Source organism: Manacus vitellinus, unplaced genomic scaffold (genome assembly GCF_001715985.3).
Source record: "Manacus vitellinus isolate BGI_N305 unplaced genomic scaffold, ASM171598v3 scaffold_11_pilon, whole genome shotgun sequence".
NCBI lineage: Eukaryota > Metazoa > Chordata > Aves > Passeriformes > Pipridae > Manacus > Manacus vitellinus.
Genome location: NW_021938895.1, coordinates 1,321,049 through 1,337,885, shown reverse-complemented (window position 1 = coordinate 1,337,885; position 16,837 = coordinate 1,321,049). Strand labels below are relative to the sequence as shown.

The following is a 16,837-nucleotide window of genomic DNA, read 5'->3' as shown; positions in this document are numbered from 1 at the left end:
TTCAGGAGGAGAACAGAGTCACTTACTGCAAAGCCCTTTGTCACAGTGGCCAGGACAGTCTGCACATTTTGGTCCACTTCTGTAAGGTGTAGCTATTTGCATTGCATTATTTCCTCTGAAATTTGAGAGAAATACAAGGCATGACAAGATTAACATGAAGATCTGGGCCATTAAGAGGAGTTATCGCAATGAAAGGCATCCAGAAGTTTTTGGATAAAAGTATTTTCATAGGCAGTCATGTTTTAATTTCAGATATTCATAGAAAACAATAAATTTGATTTTAAATAAGAGGGACAATAAGGTTTAGAGAAACAAAATTAATTGAATACTTGTATAGCATTATCTACAAAAAAAATTATGTGCTTTCTAGCTCTACTTTTCTAATGGTTTGCAAGTGTTTGGGGCTTATAAGGCAATCATAAAATCACAGAATCATAAAATTATTTGGGTTGGGAGACACCTTAAAGATCACCTTGTTCCAATCCCCTGCCATGGGCTGGGACACCTTCCAATAGACCAGGTTGCTTAATAACCTCAGCAGACCCTTTCTGACACCAGCTGCTTGAGATGGGCTATTTACCTCTAAATATTCATTGGCTGTTGGCTTTCACTTTGCATCTGACTTTCTGCTTTGTGGTCCAAGTTATAGCATGGTTTATGCCTGATTCTGCCAGAGATACACCTTTGTTCATCTGCTGAAATTTCCCTAATAACTGTTTCAATGTGAAATAAAATAAATATTGCTATTTAAACCTGCTGTTAAGCTCACAATTCACATCAGTATTTTTAAAACTATAAAAGGTTAAAGTAGACTGCAGTCATTTTATCCTACACACGGCCAGTGGGGCACAGGGGGGTTGGGAAACATATCCATAATCCACAATTATCCATATCCATAATGAGTAAGCAGGCAGTACGTACGCAGGGCAGTATTGGCAAACGTAAAAGTACTTGTAGGAGTTGGTAGGGCAGTAGGAAACTGCACATCCAACCTGGTAACTGTTGTACCAGACTAGCTGTAGAATAAAAAATAAGCACATTATTTCAATCATCTTTATTGAATTCTCAACAAAAAGCTCACAAAATAACAGAAGGTATTTTTTCTTTCATTTTTTTTCTATTTAGCTTTTAAGTTTACAGTTTAGTAGTCAGAAAGAATATGTAGAAATACGAGTTTATCATCTCCAAATGTTTTTGAACATATTTTCTGGGAGGAGACTTAAGTTTAAGGTCAAATACTTTCATCTTGGGTATTTTGTTTTGACAATTCTTATCAGGAATTTAATCCATATATAGAAAATATTTATTTCTAAATTAAACGTATTTATTTAAAGATATTTTTAAATTAAAGGTATTTTTAAATTAAAGGTATTTCTAAATTATTTCTACAGAATAGTGTTTCTTTTATGGACAGCTCTTAAAAAATACTGGTTCTATTGCTGCATAATTAGATAGAAAAGAATTTTAATTTATCATTCATCTTCGCATCAGAATGTACATGATAGATAATAGTTTGATGACACATATTTTTTTTTAATAATTATAAATAACTCCCAGCTGCCTTAACTGTACTGCTGTAATTTTAGTGTATCACTGCACTGTGTTTCAGTTTTCCTTACCTGAGTGTAGCTCTCGATGTTGACATTTTTGGAGGTTGCTCCATACCCATATTTGAAATTGGAGGACTGGCTGTACCATGTTTGGATTGTTTCAGGCCATGTTCTTGGGTAAGATGATAGCAGCACATTCTCACCACAGGTGACTCCTGCAGCAGAAATAAGTTTGGTTTATTCCTTAGGAGAGAAGCAAGCTGTGGGGTGGGAGGTGGGACAGAAGGGTTGGAGTTTTAAAAAAAAAAGTCTGGGATGCCAATCTCTTTGTCCTGTGATTTTAAGAGGAGGACAGTCCACCTCATCCTCTGAAAGCTGCAGGAAATGTTACTCTGATTTTATGAGCTTTCAGGCACAGATACTTAGACCACAAAACTTTACACAAAAATGTCTGTATTTAGTCACACCAACAGTCATCTATGGCACTGTCTTGTTTCCAGTGGGAGACAAAAGTGGACACTTGAAAGGTACAAATATAGGGCAAGTACATACTCTCCAGTTCAAACAAATTGTCCTTTGGGGTATTTATCTGACAAAGATGATGGGTTTGTGTTTAATAATCATAGAATCATAGAATGGTTTGGGTTGTAGTTCCAGTCCCTCTGCCACATATGGGGACACCTTTTGCTAGACCAGGTCCTAAAAAGGTATTCTAATAATAATAACTATTCTAATAATCCTAAAAAGCAGTTCTACAACAGATTAAAAGTTATCTTTATTTCTATTTCACATTCCCAGGGGTCATCTGCAAACATTAACCCATCAGCTCAGGTTCCATCCTTGTCACTACCATTAAGGGTTCTCTGCTCCCTTGGACTGACTCTCATCTGACACGTATTTGCCCACTTCTGAGCATTTTTGGCAGCTTTATCACTCCACACCTGAAAGACAGAAAGGAAGAAGTATACAGGTCATAAATAGGTTAGTGCTGTTCATGAGAAATAAAAAAAAAATGGGGAATGGCTTGGGTCTTGTGTACTGAATGTTCCCATGGTCCTCAACAGAAAGAAAAGGAGTCATGCCAGTTTACACTCCTGGGGCACAGGAACCACATTTTTCTGCTCTTGAAGATTCCAGAGCAGGTAACTCTGCACAGTTTTATCAGACAATCTTGATTTCCAGATGCTGTCCATTATTAGGATTTTTATAACATATTGTTGCTTTCTGTCAGACTTGTGTCTGAGTGAACACTGCAGGGAGCAGTGCACTAAATAGTATAGAACTGATTTTCGCCCCAGGTACAGCTGAGATGGACCAAGAAGCACCAGCTGGGCTTTGAACCTGGGGAATGTTTCCAAGTCTCACTGTGCAGGCTTAACCACAAAGCACCAACCAGCTCATCTGCTCATGGGATAGGGATAACAAGGAATATCAGGAGTGAAAGGGATGGGAGAAATGATGTGCAAAGCAAATTCAGGTGAGGACAAATGGTTATGCAGATCTAGGTCTTTTATCTCCCCCCGACAGTGTGTGATTCAGAAGCTGCTGCTTGGACTTCTGCTCCTCCTTTGCTTCATGTGCTCTTTGCTTCATCCAGGGCATTGTGTTTTGCTTTTAGGAATTATGGAATCATAGGTAGTTTGAGTTGGAATGGACCTCGAAGGGTCATCTAGTCCAAACCCTCTGCAATGAGCAGGGACACCTTCAACTAGACCAGGCTGCTCAGAGCTCCATTCAACCTGTCCTTGAACAGTTCCAGGGATGGGGCAGCCACAGCTTCTCTTGGAAATCTCTGCCAGTATTTCACCACCCTTATCATTAAAAATCATCTTCCTATATCTAATGTAAATCAGCCCTCTTTTAAATGAACACCATTAACCCTTCTTTTATTGCAAGAGGGCCTGATAAAATGTTTTCCCCCATCTTTCTTATAGACCCACTTTAGGTACTGGAAGGGGCTCTAAGATCTCCTTAGAGCATTCTCTTCTCCAGGCTGAACAGCCCCAATTTTCTCAGTCTGTCTGCACAGCAGAGCTGCTCCAGCCCTATGATTGATTTTGTGGTCTCCCCTGGACTCACTCCACCAGTTCCATGTCCTTCTGATGTTGGGGACCCCAGAGCTGGAGGCAGCTCTGCAGGTGGGGTCTCACCTGAGGGGGCAGAATTCCCTCCCTTTCCCTTCTGCCCACACTGCTGGGGAGGAGCCCAGGACACAGTTTGCTTTCTGGGCTGCACGTGGGCATTGCTGGCTCATGTTGAGTTTCTCATCCACCAACAGCCCCAAGTCCTTCTTTTCAGGGCTGCTCTCAACCTCTTCATCCCTCAGACTGCTTTGATACTGGGGTTTCTCTATCCTCTCTTTTAAGGGAAAAGCAGGCAAGTTGTAATGCATAGCTTACCATCTTCAACATGTTCCTGGCCGTGGGAAGTACAGATCTGCGTATTTCATTGTGTTGATCAAGGATCTCTTTTTGGTTTTTAGACTTAGAATGAGGAAAGGACAAAGTTTTTGCTATTTTATCTGGAAAACCCTGGAAAACAACAACAGTGAAGGTCCCAGTTAACAGAAGTTTAATAAACAAGATAAATTATGAGCTTCTCCTCAATACAAAGTTTCTTGGAAATTCTCAACAATCTTTTATTTGTTCTATTATTACAATATTTTTTTCCTTCCCTCCTTGGTTTAAAGTGCACTTTTCATTAGGAGATGTGACCTTAAATGAGATTTGTAGGTAGGAATAGTGCCCTCAGATTTCTCCACATCAAATTTTGAGAAAGCTTAGCTCTGGAACCAAATCTCAAGGCTGGCTTAGACCTCTTGTGTGCACTGGAGAAAGCCTCTTCTAGCTCTTGTGTGTTGTAAGCTCTGGAAGTATGTGAAGCTGCATTAGAATTTAGGACTGTTTGCAGACCTTCTGAAGTACCTCAGGTCAAGAAAGCAATGAATGACTTGGATTGTCTCTTAAACAATGTTTTGAGGGCATCAATCCTTGCACAGAAAAGGAGCTGCAATGCTTACACTGGAGTTTTCAGGCTAAAACATCCCTCAGGAAAAGATTCTTTCTACTTAATATCTAAACCTGAGGCATCTCAGTCTAAGATAGACACCTTCATTGTCCTTGTCATTACTGGAGAGGGCACAGGAAGCTCAGTCCATGACATCTGCACTTCATTTTAGAACTGGAAGAAGCATTTTCTTAAGTACTTCCTCCCCCATTAGTAGTGAGACTGACAGAGATCTGAACAACTAATACTTTGATGCTGAAGTCAGTGAGATGGGTTCTACCACTGGTGGAAAGGTCTCTTTTCTAGGTACTGGTTCATCTTATTTAGTTCTAGATATCAATAGAATAAATGTAAATATCCAAAAGTCATCTCAGTTTACCTTTACGGTCAATGAAAAAAACATAAAATGAGACTAAATTTTGAAATGTCTAAATGTTATGAATGAATCCCACTGCTTTGCCTTCACAGCTCAACTCTAGGTTTTAAGGAATGTAGTTAGAGGTTTAAAATGGCATCAATGCCATTTGAGGTGTCCAGAGAGCCCTAGATATGTGTAGCTCATTGTACAGCCACTTGTGAGTGGCTCAGGGACCCTGGAGAGTCTCAAGCTGCACTGAGACATGTTTGGGCAACTGAACCTACCCCAAGAAGAAGTGTAGTACATCTTGTTTAAATTAAGACATTTGCAGTGGTAGAAATAACAACTCAGCCACTTATTTTAGGCTACTGCTATACTCAGGTAAAGGAAAGAAGCAACTTAAGACATATTTCCCCTGAGATTTATAGAAGAAAGAGACTATTTTGTTCCCTAAAGTACTTATTTATTTTCATTAATTAATAAGATCTTGATAAACAGCTCACATAATAGATCTCTACATCTTACAAGGTTAATCCTCTCTAAGAGATTTAAAAATCATATTTCTGGTTCTTAGCTAAACTGTTTATTTATCTGTGGAAAATGTGTTTTTAAAATTAATCTCACAAAGGGAAGAATATTTTGATAGGCAGAATCACAGAATGGTTTGGGTTGGAAGGTGCCTTAAAGATTCAGTAGCTCCAAACCCCCTGTCATGGACAGGGACACCTTCCACTAGATCAGGTTGCTCAACCAATATACAAATAATAATAATAATAAAAATAATAATAACAATAATAATACAAACCTCATGAAATATAAGTGTTCATCTTTGATGTTCTATATTAATATGTTAACAATAATTTCACCCCTGAACTGTAAATATCTGGAGATCACTAGACCAGACTGCGCCAGGTCAGGTACCTGCACAATGTGCTCAGATATGGCTGTTTTGCATAGATGAATATTCCTACCTGTCCATCACACTGGTGTAGCAGAGCAGCCAGGAAAATGATTGCAGTTAGTAGATTCATTTCTACAGAGGGAAAAAAACCACAAAACCCCAAAGTCCATTAATCTCTGTTCCATATAGTTCATGGCATAACGTGGTATGTGAGAGAGATGCAAAACTGTTACAAAGTCAAACCTGCACAAAGAAGTTTATTTTAGTGGATCCTGAATATAAGTTGGATGTGCTGAAACTGTGCAAGTGAGTGTATGATGGTGCATGGGCACCACTGTCTCCTACAGACAGAAGATTCCACCTTGCATTGAAGCAGGGACTGTAAGTAGCATAAAGGTATGTGTTCCTTGGATCAGTCCCCCTTTGAACTCCTTTATTCAAGATAACTTGAATTTGCAGCATTTCTTTCATCTTTACTTCCTTGTATTAAAAAAAAAAACATTAATGTGTTCAGTGCTGTCACATCAGTGTCCTGCTCAAGCATCACCCATAGTGAGAACTGTTTTTTTTGTGTGGAGCACTAAACACACCAACAGTTGTCTCCCTTTCTGTCCCTGCTCCCTGTTTCCTCATTAAATCAACCTCATAAGGGCTGATTTAATGGTGGTGATCACCCTCATGTTACACCTGACACTGAGACATAAAGAAAACTTTCATATATGATAATTTTACCAAATAATGTTGGCTATTGCCCTCTGACTCCTAAGACACCTTATAGAAGCAAATACCACAGAGATACACAGACAGTCTGAAACCCACTTGTGTATATAGGATGTTTTTTCTACAAATGAGAAGAAGCAAAAAATACATGTCTTTGTACTGATGAGGATATATAAGAGTTAATGCAAAGATGTGGCAAAACCCTGAGAAAGACTAGCTGAACTCAAGAGGCTACCTTAAAACAGATTGAAGTAAGAGGAAAATAGACAAAAACCATTAAACATAATAAACCTTAGATCTGGCCTCTGAGAAAAATCCACAATGTGAGCAGTACAAGTCAGTGGTAGAGATCTAGGAAATCCTGCCTGATAGGGAAACTAACACTGTAAAATTCCTTCTTACATCTGCTCTAAATTGACCCTCCTTTACTTTAGAACCATTACCCCTTGTCCTATCATGTCATTCAGATATTTGGTCTTTAGCTTGTTTTCCCATAAGTTCATAGGGAAATCACTTGCGTGAGGTAGAGGCAGGGATCTCACTGATATTGATGAATAAATTCATAAACTGAAGGGGTATCTTTGGCCACTGAGTAGTTATCTTGCCTTTACATGCAGAAACGAAATCTCTCTGGGACTCCCCAGATAAGTGCTGCAGCTGGAAACATAAAACATTTCCAGATCCAGAGTTAAACAGTTAAAATACTTCTGCACATCTTCGACTGTACCGTCAAATCTGTCCCTTGGACTAAAAGTGTTGGGTTTTACTTGCAAAGTCAAAAGATGGTGATTCCCAGATACAATTATCCTTCACTGTCAATAGTGTTCAATCCACTAAATTATTTCTATCCTTCTGAAAAGACAAATGCCAGCAATGTACTTTTAGGTAGCTCTACATGAAAACCTGAGGTTTCATGCTAATTTGATTAAGTGTAAAAAAAATAAAAATTGATAGCTACAAAGCTAGAAACCATGTTCTGTTTTAAAAATACAGTCATGGTTAGCCTGGTGTTTCACTCCTCAGCAGAACCTTTCTCCTGCCAGCTAAATCAGCTTTCAGGGCAAACCAGGTTTGAAAGTTTGGAAAAGGGGGAATATTTGTCTTTTCAGAAACTTTGATAGCTTTTTTCTTCTCTGATTTTACACTATTTTCATTTAAAAAAAAATTCACTCTGTATCAAGAAAAGACAATCAGCTTATTGCATACATAATATGTATTAGATATTTTAGTAGCCTAAATAGTGAAAACTCGGACAGATAGTTAACATTTAGAGATGACACAATTCTGAGTTCAGCTGTACTGGTATATCCCAATATTCAGGTGAAATAAATTCAACATAAAAATAATCCAAAAGAAATTAGAAAAACACTTCCCATTGTGGACCATGCTCTGTAAAAGGAATTTATTTATGTTCACAGTTGAAGAATGAAGCAAGTGGGTCCAAGTGGTACATTTTGATCTAAAGAAATATGGGAATTAGACTCCACTGATGCCATTTCTCACCCCCACTGGTGGAGGATGTGCTTTCAGAGCAGAAGATACTATTTATTTTACATTCTTCCTCTGAGATAATATAAGCATTTTCTTTTAATTATCACATTTGACAGTGCTTGGATACTAACTCCATTAACCTCCATAGCACAGTGCCCAATCAATACTGCCCAAGTGACTCTTTGGATAAAATCCTAAACCTGAAGTTAAATTTTGCATACTTTACCTTCAGCCAGCCAGAGTCCTTCTGCGTCTAAGGAAGTGGCAGGAGAGGGAGAGGCTCTCCTCAACCCAGTGCTCTCTTTATATATACATGTTCCCTTCTTTTTCCTTGTCAATATTTATTGCTGATAAATGACATCAGCTTTGGGGCTGCCCATTTTGGAAGAAGGAATTTTCTCAAGAAACAGGTGCCTGAAAGTTAACCAATACAGCTCCATTGTTCTGGATTCCTTTTGCTTGTCTCCAGGGTAAGGAAAAAGAGAAGATAAAAGACCTGTCCTTTTGCAGAATTTTGACTTTGACTGGGCCAAAATGCTTCTAGTTTGCTTAGCAAGCTACAGTGCTTATGTGCTCACAAAGTAAAAGCTTGAGGTTAGGACTGGTTGCTTTGCAATTGTCTTTTCTGACCCTGGCAAAAGAGTGGGATAAATATTTTGAGGGAGAGACGTAAGTCAGCAACTTTGCCACGTGCAGAATGCCCAATGTTGCACAGTGGGCAACACAGTGGTATTTTCTTCCAAGTGGTTCCTGAACTTCCATTTGCTGAATAAAGTTTGTATTCCATTAGCTCACTAAGGATGTGGCACTAGGTATCACTTTTTACAAGGGCATGCAGTGATAGGACAAATAGGAATGACTTTAAACTGAAAGAAGGCAGGTTTATACCAGATGCTAAGAAGAAATTCTTAATAAGTGCATGGTGAGACCCTGGAACAAGTTGCCCAGAGAAGCTGTAGCTGCCCCATCCCTGGAAGTGTTCAAAGCCAGGTTGGATGAGGCTTGGAGCAACCTGGGATAGTGGAAGGTGCCCTGCCCATGGAAGGGTGGTTGGAACTGGATGGTGTTAAAGGTTCCTTCCAAGCCAAACCATTCTGTGATTCTGTGATTCTGTGATTTTGTGGTTATTGTACACAGAACTCACTCCATGTGTTGTTTAAGAGTAAGCTACTTGCAGAATGGCTACAAGTGTTCCATTTTCCTTCTTTGGAGGGATGAGGAACATGTGTTTTGCTCTAATGAGGCATAGAATGATTTGGGTTGGAAAGGAACCTAAAGATCTTCTAGTTTCAACCCCTTACCATGAGCAGGAACACCTTCCACTAGACCAGATTGTTCAGAGCCCTGTCCAACTTGGCATCACTCAACTCACCTTTCCTTTTTGCAGACTCTTTGCTTTCACTCGCTTATAAGGTAATATCACAAAGGCAGCTTTGACAGGTCCTTGTTGCTCAAACACAACCTGTCTTGCTTCTTTCTGTGGTGTCTGTTGGCTTTCAGAAAGCATAAAGCATCAGCACATCTCCCCTGTCCTTTCTTGAGTTCCCTTCCTCGTCCTTGCCTTTGCTGTGGTGTGTTGCACTGAGCACCCTTTTCACCATGCTGGGTTGAGGTTGCTGCCCACAATACAATATTGTTTCGTTGTCTCCAGATTTCTGCAGAATTTCTGCAACTATGTGCTGTTGCCAGCTTTTTAATCTTGAATTATAACCCCTGTGTTGGAAAACACAGCTGCCCTTGTTCTTTGTTTGTATAGCGGGCAGCACTGACGGGAAGTCACTTGTGATAAGGTCTCCCACATCCTTCCATGTTTTGAGATAAGGGAAAAGGTGCTTTTTTATCTGAAGTGCTTGGGACAATTTTGATGAGACCAAGGTTATCACCACGAGAAAGCCTAATAAGCCACCTACCATGATTATTAAGATTGGATTTTTCTTGACTGTGAGGGGAGACAGTCTAGGATCTCCAGTTTCTCAGTGTCCTGGGAGACACTTCCATTATTTTACTCCATCCATTGTACCTAGAAATTTTCATTGATTCTCTACAGTCACCTGAGCTTTATTTGTACAGTTCAAATGAAATTGTACTACTCAAAGTATTTCTTTGAAACATACCACACCTGTTTAAATACTTAAACCCATTTGTTCCATAAAGAATTATTGTCAGATATGCTACAATTAGTGGTCCATGACTAAAATACTTGGAAAGTAAAAAAAAGATTAACAAAACTGACATCCAAAACCATGGTACAAAGAACAATGTAGCATAGCAATTTCCAGTTCCTCATGTGGATTACCTGAAGGGATGGAACAATTTAATTAAAAAAATAAATTAAGAATTAATTCCAGAGAGTTCTGCAAATATATGTATATTTTTAAACATAAACCTATGGAAAGTTCTTAAAAAATTTCAGCTTGAGACATTTGACTGTAAGTTCTTCCAACACTTGCGCAAACCTGAGCTGCAAAAATGTGATTTAATCTTGAGCAAGGAAGACAAAAATCCAGTTTCTTCAATTCTTTATTTCCAATGAAGTTAATGACAGCTCAAGTAATGCTTTACATTAAAATTCAGGCAGTTCTGTGTGGTTCAGAGTTTGTATAAATCTTTTTCTTAGCTATGCAGAACACCTTGCAGGCTTAACCTTGTTTGACAAAAAGGAACATTATTGATTTTTTCCAAGTGACCCAACTCACCTTCCTCTCCATATTATTATTATTGAGGAGACAACCAACAGAGTAATCAATCAGTCAATTAATAAATCAATCAGTTACTGTCAGAGAGGTGGACGCCTCACCAAAAGATCTCTCCCAGGCAAAGGCAAGGTACGAAAATGCCAAAAGTGTCTTTGAAGGCTGTTGGACTACCAGGGCTGAGGTGCTGGGCACAGATGACCTGCAAATTGGAGACTGTGACTGCAGCAGCACTCTAATTCTCCACCATCAGTGTTGAACTGGAGGAGGTGTGTGTTCAGCCAGGATGAAAAGCAGGTAGATAAAATCCACGCTTCTCAGAAAAACACAGCATTCCATGTCTACCTTTGGTCTTCAGAGAGCCAAGCTACTCATCATGGCACTTCTCCAGCACCTTTCAGTCCAAACAGATGTTCTGGTCAGCTTGGAGCCCTCTGTGGCACATCTGCAGCCTTTAGGGATTGAAATTTTCTTTAAAAGAAGACATTTTAGGGACCATTGACTCCAGGTGACCTCTCAGGTGTGCTTTTGGAGGAAGACCTGCAGGTTGGCACTGTGTTGTGGCTGCCCCATCCCTGGAAATGTTCAGGGCCAAGTTGGATGGGGCTCTGAGTAACCTGGTCTAATGGAAGATGTCCCTGCCTGTGGCAGGGTTTGGAACCTGATGATTTTAAGGTTCCTTCCAACCCAAACCATTCTGGGGTTCTGTGGTTACAGTAAGTCCTTTCATGACACTGTGAAACTTGAACCATTGCCTTGGTGACTATTCATCACCAAGGAAAATAAACAAAAAACCTAAATGAACCAACAGTAACTGTACATAAACACGGTATTATGGAATAATTAAAAAAAAATTGTTATCCCTCCTGCCCCCATAAAATGATCTGTGAAAAGTAGGCTGTGCCTTAGAGTTGTTTTTCTACATGGTTCTAAAAAATTTGCAGCAAGGAGAGTTCATGGTTTCCCTGGATAATAAACCTTGTTCTTTCCTAGTCTTACTGCTCTATAACTGCTTTTAAAGTCTAACATATGGAATTGCAGAAGGAAGCTCTGTGTGTGTGTGTAAAAGTCATTTTCATGAGGTCCAAAATGAATTAGTAAATGATTCAATCACTAAAATGATACACTTTTCATATCAAAGCTCAATATGTGTGTGTGTTCATGCTCTTTTCAATCTTCTCTGTTGAAATGTGGCAAAGCTGAGCAGGGTAAAAATGCATAATAGTCTTTTTTAAGCATGTACAGATTGGCACTTCAGCTACACTTTGGATGTAGTAATTAATTAGAAACATTTTCTAACTCTATGAGACATCAAGAATCTACCTCCAGAAAAGAAATCTGGGGTAAAACTCATTCCAACTCCTGGGACAACTCAAAAGTGAAAATCTTGTATTTGAGTTAGACATTTTCGTCTCCTTTATAGTAAATAGATAAAACACACTTCTAAAGTTGCCTTTAGGAAGCAGCTTATCTAATTTATTTAAAATATTAGATTAGAATAAGTGAAACTATCAGATACAGGTCAATGACAGAGATAAGCTACATCCCTTCAATCACATCTCTCCCATAAAACAAATAAACGAATGGTTGTCATGAGTGAATGTTAATAATATGGAAGGATACAAGGAAAGTAAACACAAAGGAATTCAGCACGGAAACCTCACGTAGAACAGCACTATTTTTTTCAGACATGTCTTTGTCTGCAATAGTCAGGTGTAACCAAACAAAACATATTCATGCACAGTGGATCTTTTAGACCAAATCTGTTATTTCAAATAAATCTGGTGAACAGGAAACAGAGAAAACAAACCAAAGTAACATTTCTTAGAATGCAAACTGACCTTTGATATAGTTATTAATAAGTGAGTTATTTATTTCTTTTTTTTTTTTTTTCAAAGAAAGTGGAAAATACATCTGTTTTCCTCCGGTTGATAGTGGAAGACACAAAAAAATGCAGACTCAAATTGTCATTGACATCTCAAATTTAATGATGATCTGGAGATATTTGCTTTGTACTCATGGATAAAAATGGTTTTACAGGCTCAACTTCAGTTTACACTGTTAATGACTTCAGACATGGGTGTCTGTGAAAAACAAGCTACACAAATTGAAGATTTTTGTTAATTCCTTTTTGTTTGCTTCATGAATTTGCTTGAAAAAAGGTTTCCTCTAATTTAGCAATAGTGACAACAATGTAGGATCTTCTACTGTGAAATCTTTAAAAAAAGGTGGGCCCTAAATGAATTCTTTTGCATGCTTATATTCCTTAAATGTTTATATATGAGCATTTTAGTCTTGCATTTGACTTAAGAGTAAACCAGAGGCATTGTAGATGGCACAGAAAGAAGGTTGGTCTTCTTGTAATACTGATCAGTTGGTAAAAAATATCTTGAACTTGGTGCAACAGAAAGTTATGTTAAAATGTAAAAGATATAAGGAAAATCCAATTTACAAATCAGTAAATCTTACATGGAGCATTCCATTGGACTGGTTATAGTAAGCAAATGATAAACATTTGGAGCAGTGAAAAGAAGTATTCACTGAATCTCCATTTAAAATCATGGAATCCGAGCTCGAAGAGCCATTTGGAAATGATATTGCTGATTAATTGCAGTTTGACTCATAATAATTTCTGAACTAACTACATATAGACACAGCCAAGGTTCTTTGTGGAGTGGCTTCTCACCATTTTTAATTGTAATAGCATAGATTTTATAACACTGAATTTGGAAACTACTTAATAAAAGATGGATCTAACCTACATAATCAGATGGTCTTTTATATAAACATGCACAGAATATCTTACCTGAGAGGGCTTTCCACACCCCTCACTAAAACTGAGCCATTCCATAGACTGACATGCAGGAAACATGGGGTGGGAAAAAAGGCAAGGAGTATGTAATTTCCTGAAAAAGGCCCTGAGAAAAAGTGCTGTAAAGAGAGGCATAGATTTCTGGTTTCTGCATCCTGCAATGTTTTCCCCTTTAGAGAGACATGATCTGATAGGAAATGTGCACTCATTCCAGAGAGAGGAACCTAGAACACTCTGTTCTGTAATGGACTGCAGAAAAATTACTGGTAAGGAAATAATATTTCCTAATTGAAACTGATACTCATCTTTTACAGCTTTTTGCTGCTGGAGAATATCCAGTTATTCACAGCAGTATCAATGATATCTTGGTACACGTGCTTATGTCAGTGCTTTTCTGTGGAAAAGGCAGGGAAAAGCAAATACATACAATTCTTCATAAATCGATGAATAGACTCTTTTGAGAGAAGTCATAAAATACAGTTGTGTCTGACTAAAAGACGGTATCTAAAATGTAGATTTCTAAATCTGACAGAGGGAAGGAGGTCTTCTAGGTTAGTGGAGACCCAAGTCCAAATGCAGCACCCGTATGGAGGCACTTGGCACCATTTCAGATAAAACAAGATGTCCAAGACACCCTTGAAGTGCTAAAGATATTGCAAAGTACATGTGGAAGACCTTTCCAGATTGTAGCTGGAGCCCTGGCAGGATACCCTAGGACACCTCAGGAAGTTGTGGACTCAACTGAACTAAATGCTTAGATGAATGTGAAAGGCTGAGGGAACTGGAATTGTTCAGCCTGGAGAAAAGAAGGCTCCAGGGAGACCTTAGAGCACCTTTCAGTACGTAAAGGGGCTCCAAGAGAGCTCAAGAGGGACTGTGGACAAGGGTGATGACTTCAAACTGACAGAGGGCAGGGTTAGATTAGATATTAGGAAGAAATTCTTTACTCAGAGAGTGGTGAGACCCTGGTACAGGTTGCCCAGATAAGTTGTGGCTACTCCATCCCTGGAAGTGTTCAAGGCCAGGTTGGATGGTGCTTGGAGCAACCTGGTCTAGTGTGTGGCATCCCTGCCCATGGTGGGGAGGTTTGGAACTTGATGATATTTAAGGTCCCTTCCTACACAAGTCATTCTATGAATATTAATTGACTGCTCTATAGCAATGCAGGCATTGTGTGCAACTATGAAATTATTAATTATAGCTCTTAAATCTAATTTAAGATACAGATCCAGATTACAATTTTATAAATAATGTGACCCAATCCTCTTCCCCCTGCCAAGATGTTGACCTGATAAAAAGTACATTGGGTTGTTCAGTGGGTGCCCCTCTGCTGTTCTGGGGGACTCATGTCTACAGGCTGGTATCACTGATGTCTGCAGGTGTCCACACTCTTGCTGCCAGAAGATTCACTTTCTAGTGCCCTTTGATTCTATTCTTCATTTTCCATTTTTTCTGAGTTTGACTCCAGATTTTCCCTGACCTCATGCCCCATTACCTCCTCTTCAACCCCTCTCAAATAAACAATCCTTTCCTAATCCCATTTTCCCCCTAAAACCTAGTTTTACTTCTAATGTATCCAAACCACATTTCTGAGCATTCCCTCTGCGATCTTGACTGTGTATGGTATTACTGGCACAGTAAGTGTGAGTGCCATTGCAAACCAAACCAGCCCTACCATTTTTCTGTTCATATTGTCTGTATTTAATTTACCATATCCAGCCACTTGACATAATTATTCCATTTGAGCCTTGATTCTCCCACTTGAACACAAGCAGGTTCTTATCTCATGTGCCAGCAGTTTGCATACCAGAGCAGCAGAGTAACTTGTTTCACATTTCTGCTTTGGGTATGTAAAGGAAAATGTAAAAGTTCCCTTTTAAGGACTTTGCTACCACAAGGCCTCTTCATCTCACAGGCTTGCTTGATGGAAGTTTGAAATATTAGATGTGTTTTGCTACAACATAGCTTCCATGGATTTTTGCATTGCTTTTTCAGTAGTTTGATTCAGATCAAATGAGGTCAATGATTCAAATGCTCCTTTAGGAATTTTTTTCAGTGGAAGTTCCATATCTATCTTTGCAAAGCTCTAAATACTTCTTCTGTGTGATGAATGCCTTCATGTAGTCGGGTGTTGGAATCATAGAATGACTGAATGGTTTGGGTTGGAAAGGACCTTAAAGATCACCTCATGCCAATGGGCAGGGATGACATGATGCTCAGAGCCCTGTCCAACCTGGCCTCGAAACTTGTTCGTGGTTCAAAGGTTTGTTCAATTAGTTCTTTTAAGTATCGGAGGTGAATTCCATCAGCCTTGACTCCACCTCTGCCATTTCACTGCTCTCTGTAATCTTGCAGGTGGATCTGTCCTGTGTTCCATTGCATGAGTACCATTTACATGGAGATTTATTGCATTTCCCCTGTGTATGGCCAGGGGTTTAAATGTCACTGCCTGGATTATCCCCATACCTGTGCAGTATTAGGAGAGAGACAGAAAAAAGCTTTTACATCATGACATTCTCATATGACAGATCTGCAGGTTGCAGTCCCACAGACTTTTGTCTTGCTTGTCCTTTGCTCTGTGGAAAGCAAACACTTTGAGTCAGTGAGGTACCACTCCCACAGAGCCAGAGAGTGTTTACCAGGAAATTTGCTGTTTGTCAAAGTAATTTTTCTCTAATATTCCATATTGTACAAGCAGGGATTTTTTTCATCTGCTACAAGAACACTTTTAGTGCCAAGCACCAAATCACAAACTCTGTTGAGGTTATCAAATAATAACTTATACAAGTTAATATATATTTACTTTAAAAGAACGTCATCATCTGAGGGTGTGAGTTTAAGAACAAATTACTACTCCTTTCCTTGATTTTCCTCCCTAAATACTTTTTTCTTTCTTTCTTCCTTTCTTCCTTCCTTTCTTTCTTTCTTCCTTTCTTCCTTCCTTTCCTTCCTTTCTTCCTTTCTTCCTTTCTTCCTTTCCTTTCTTTCTTTTTTTCTTTTCTTTCTTTTCTTTCTTTTCTTTCTAGCATTGATGAGGATGAGATTGCTCAGCTGGCTGTCGAAGTTGTGCATCACAACTTCAACCTGGAGAAGAGAAGGCTCCAGGGACACCTTATTGTGACTTTCCAGGACTCAAAGGGGGCTTAAAAAAAAGGAAGGAGAGCAACATTTTACATGGGCAGGTAGGGATAGGTCAAGGGAGAGAGGCTTTAAACTAAAGGATGAGAGATTTAGATTAGATATTGGGAAGAAATTCTTTGGTGTGAGGGTGGTGGCAGAGGTTGCCCAGTGAAGCTGTGGCTGCCC

General features: G+C 39.0%; 1 protein-coding gene across 1 annotated transcript in view; it reads right to left on the bottom strand.

Moving 5' to 3' along the window:
• The window catches only part of CRISP2 (cysteine rich secretory protein 2), a 35,026-nt gene that overhangs the window by 667 nt on the left and 17,522 nt on the right, over window positions 1–16,837 (bottom strand). The window lies entirely within an intron of this gene.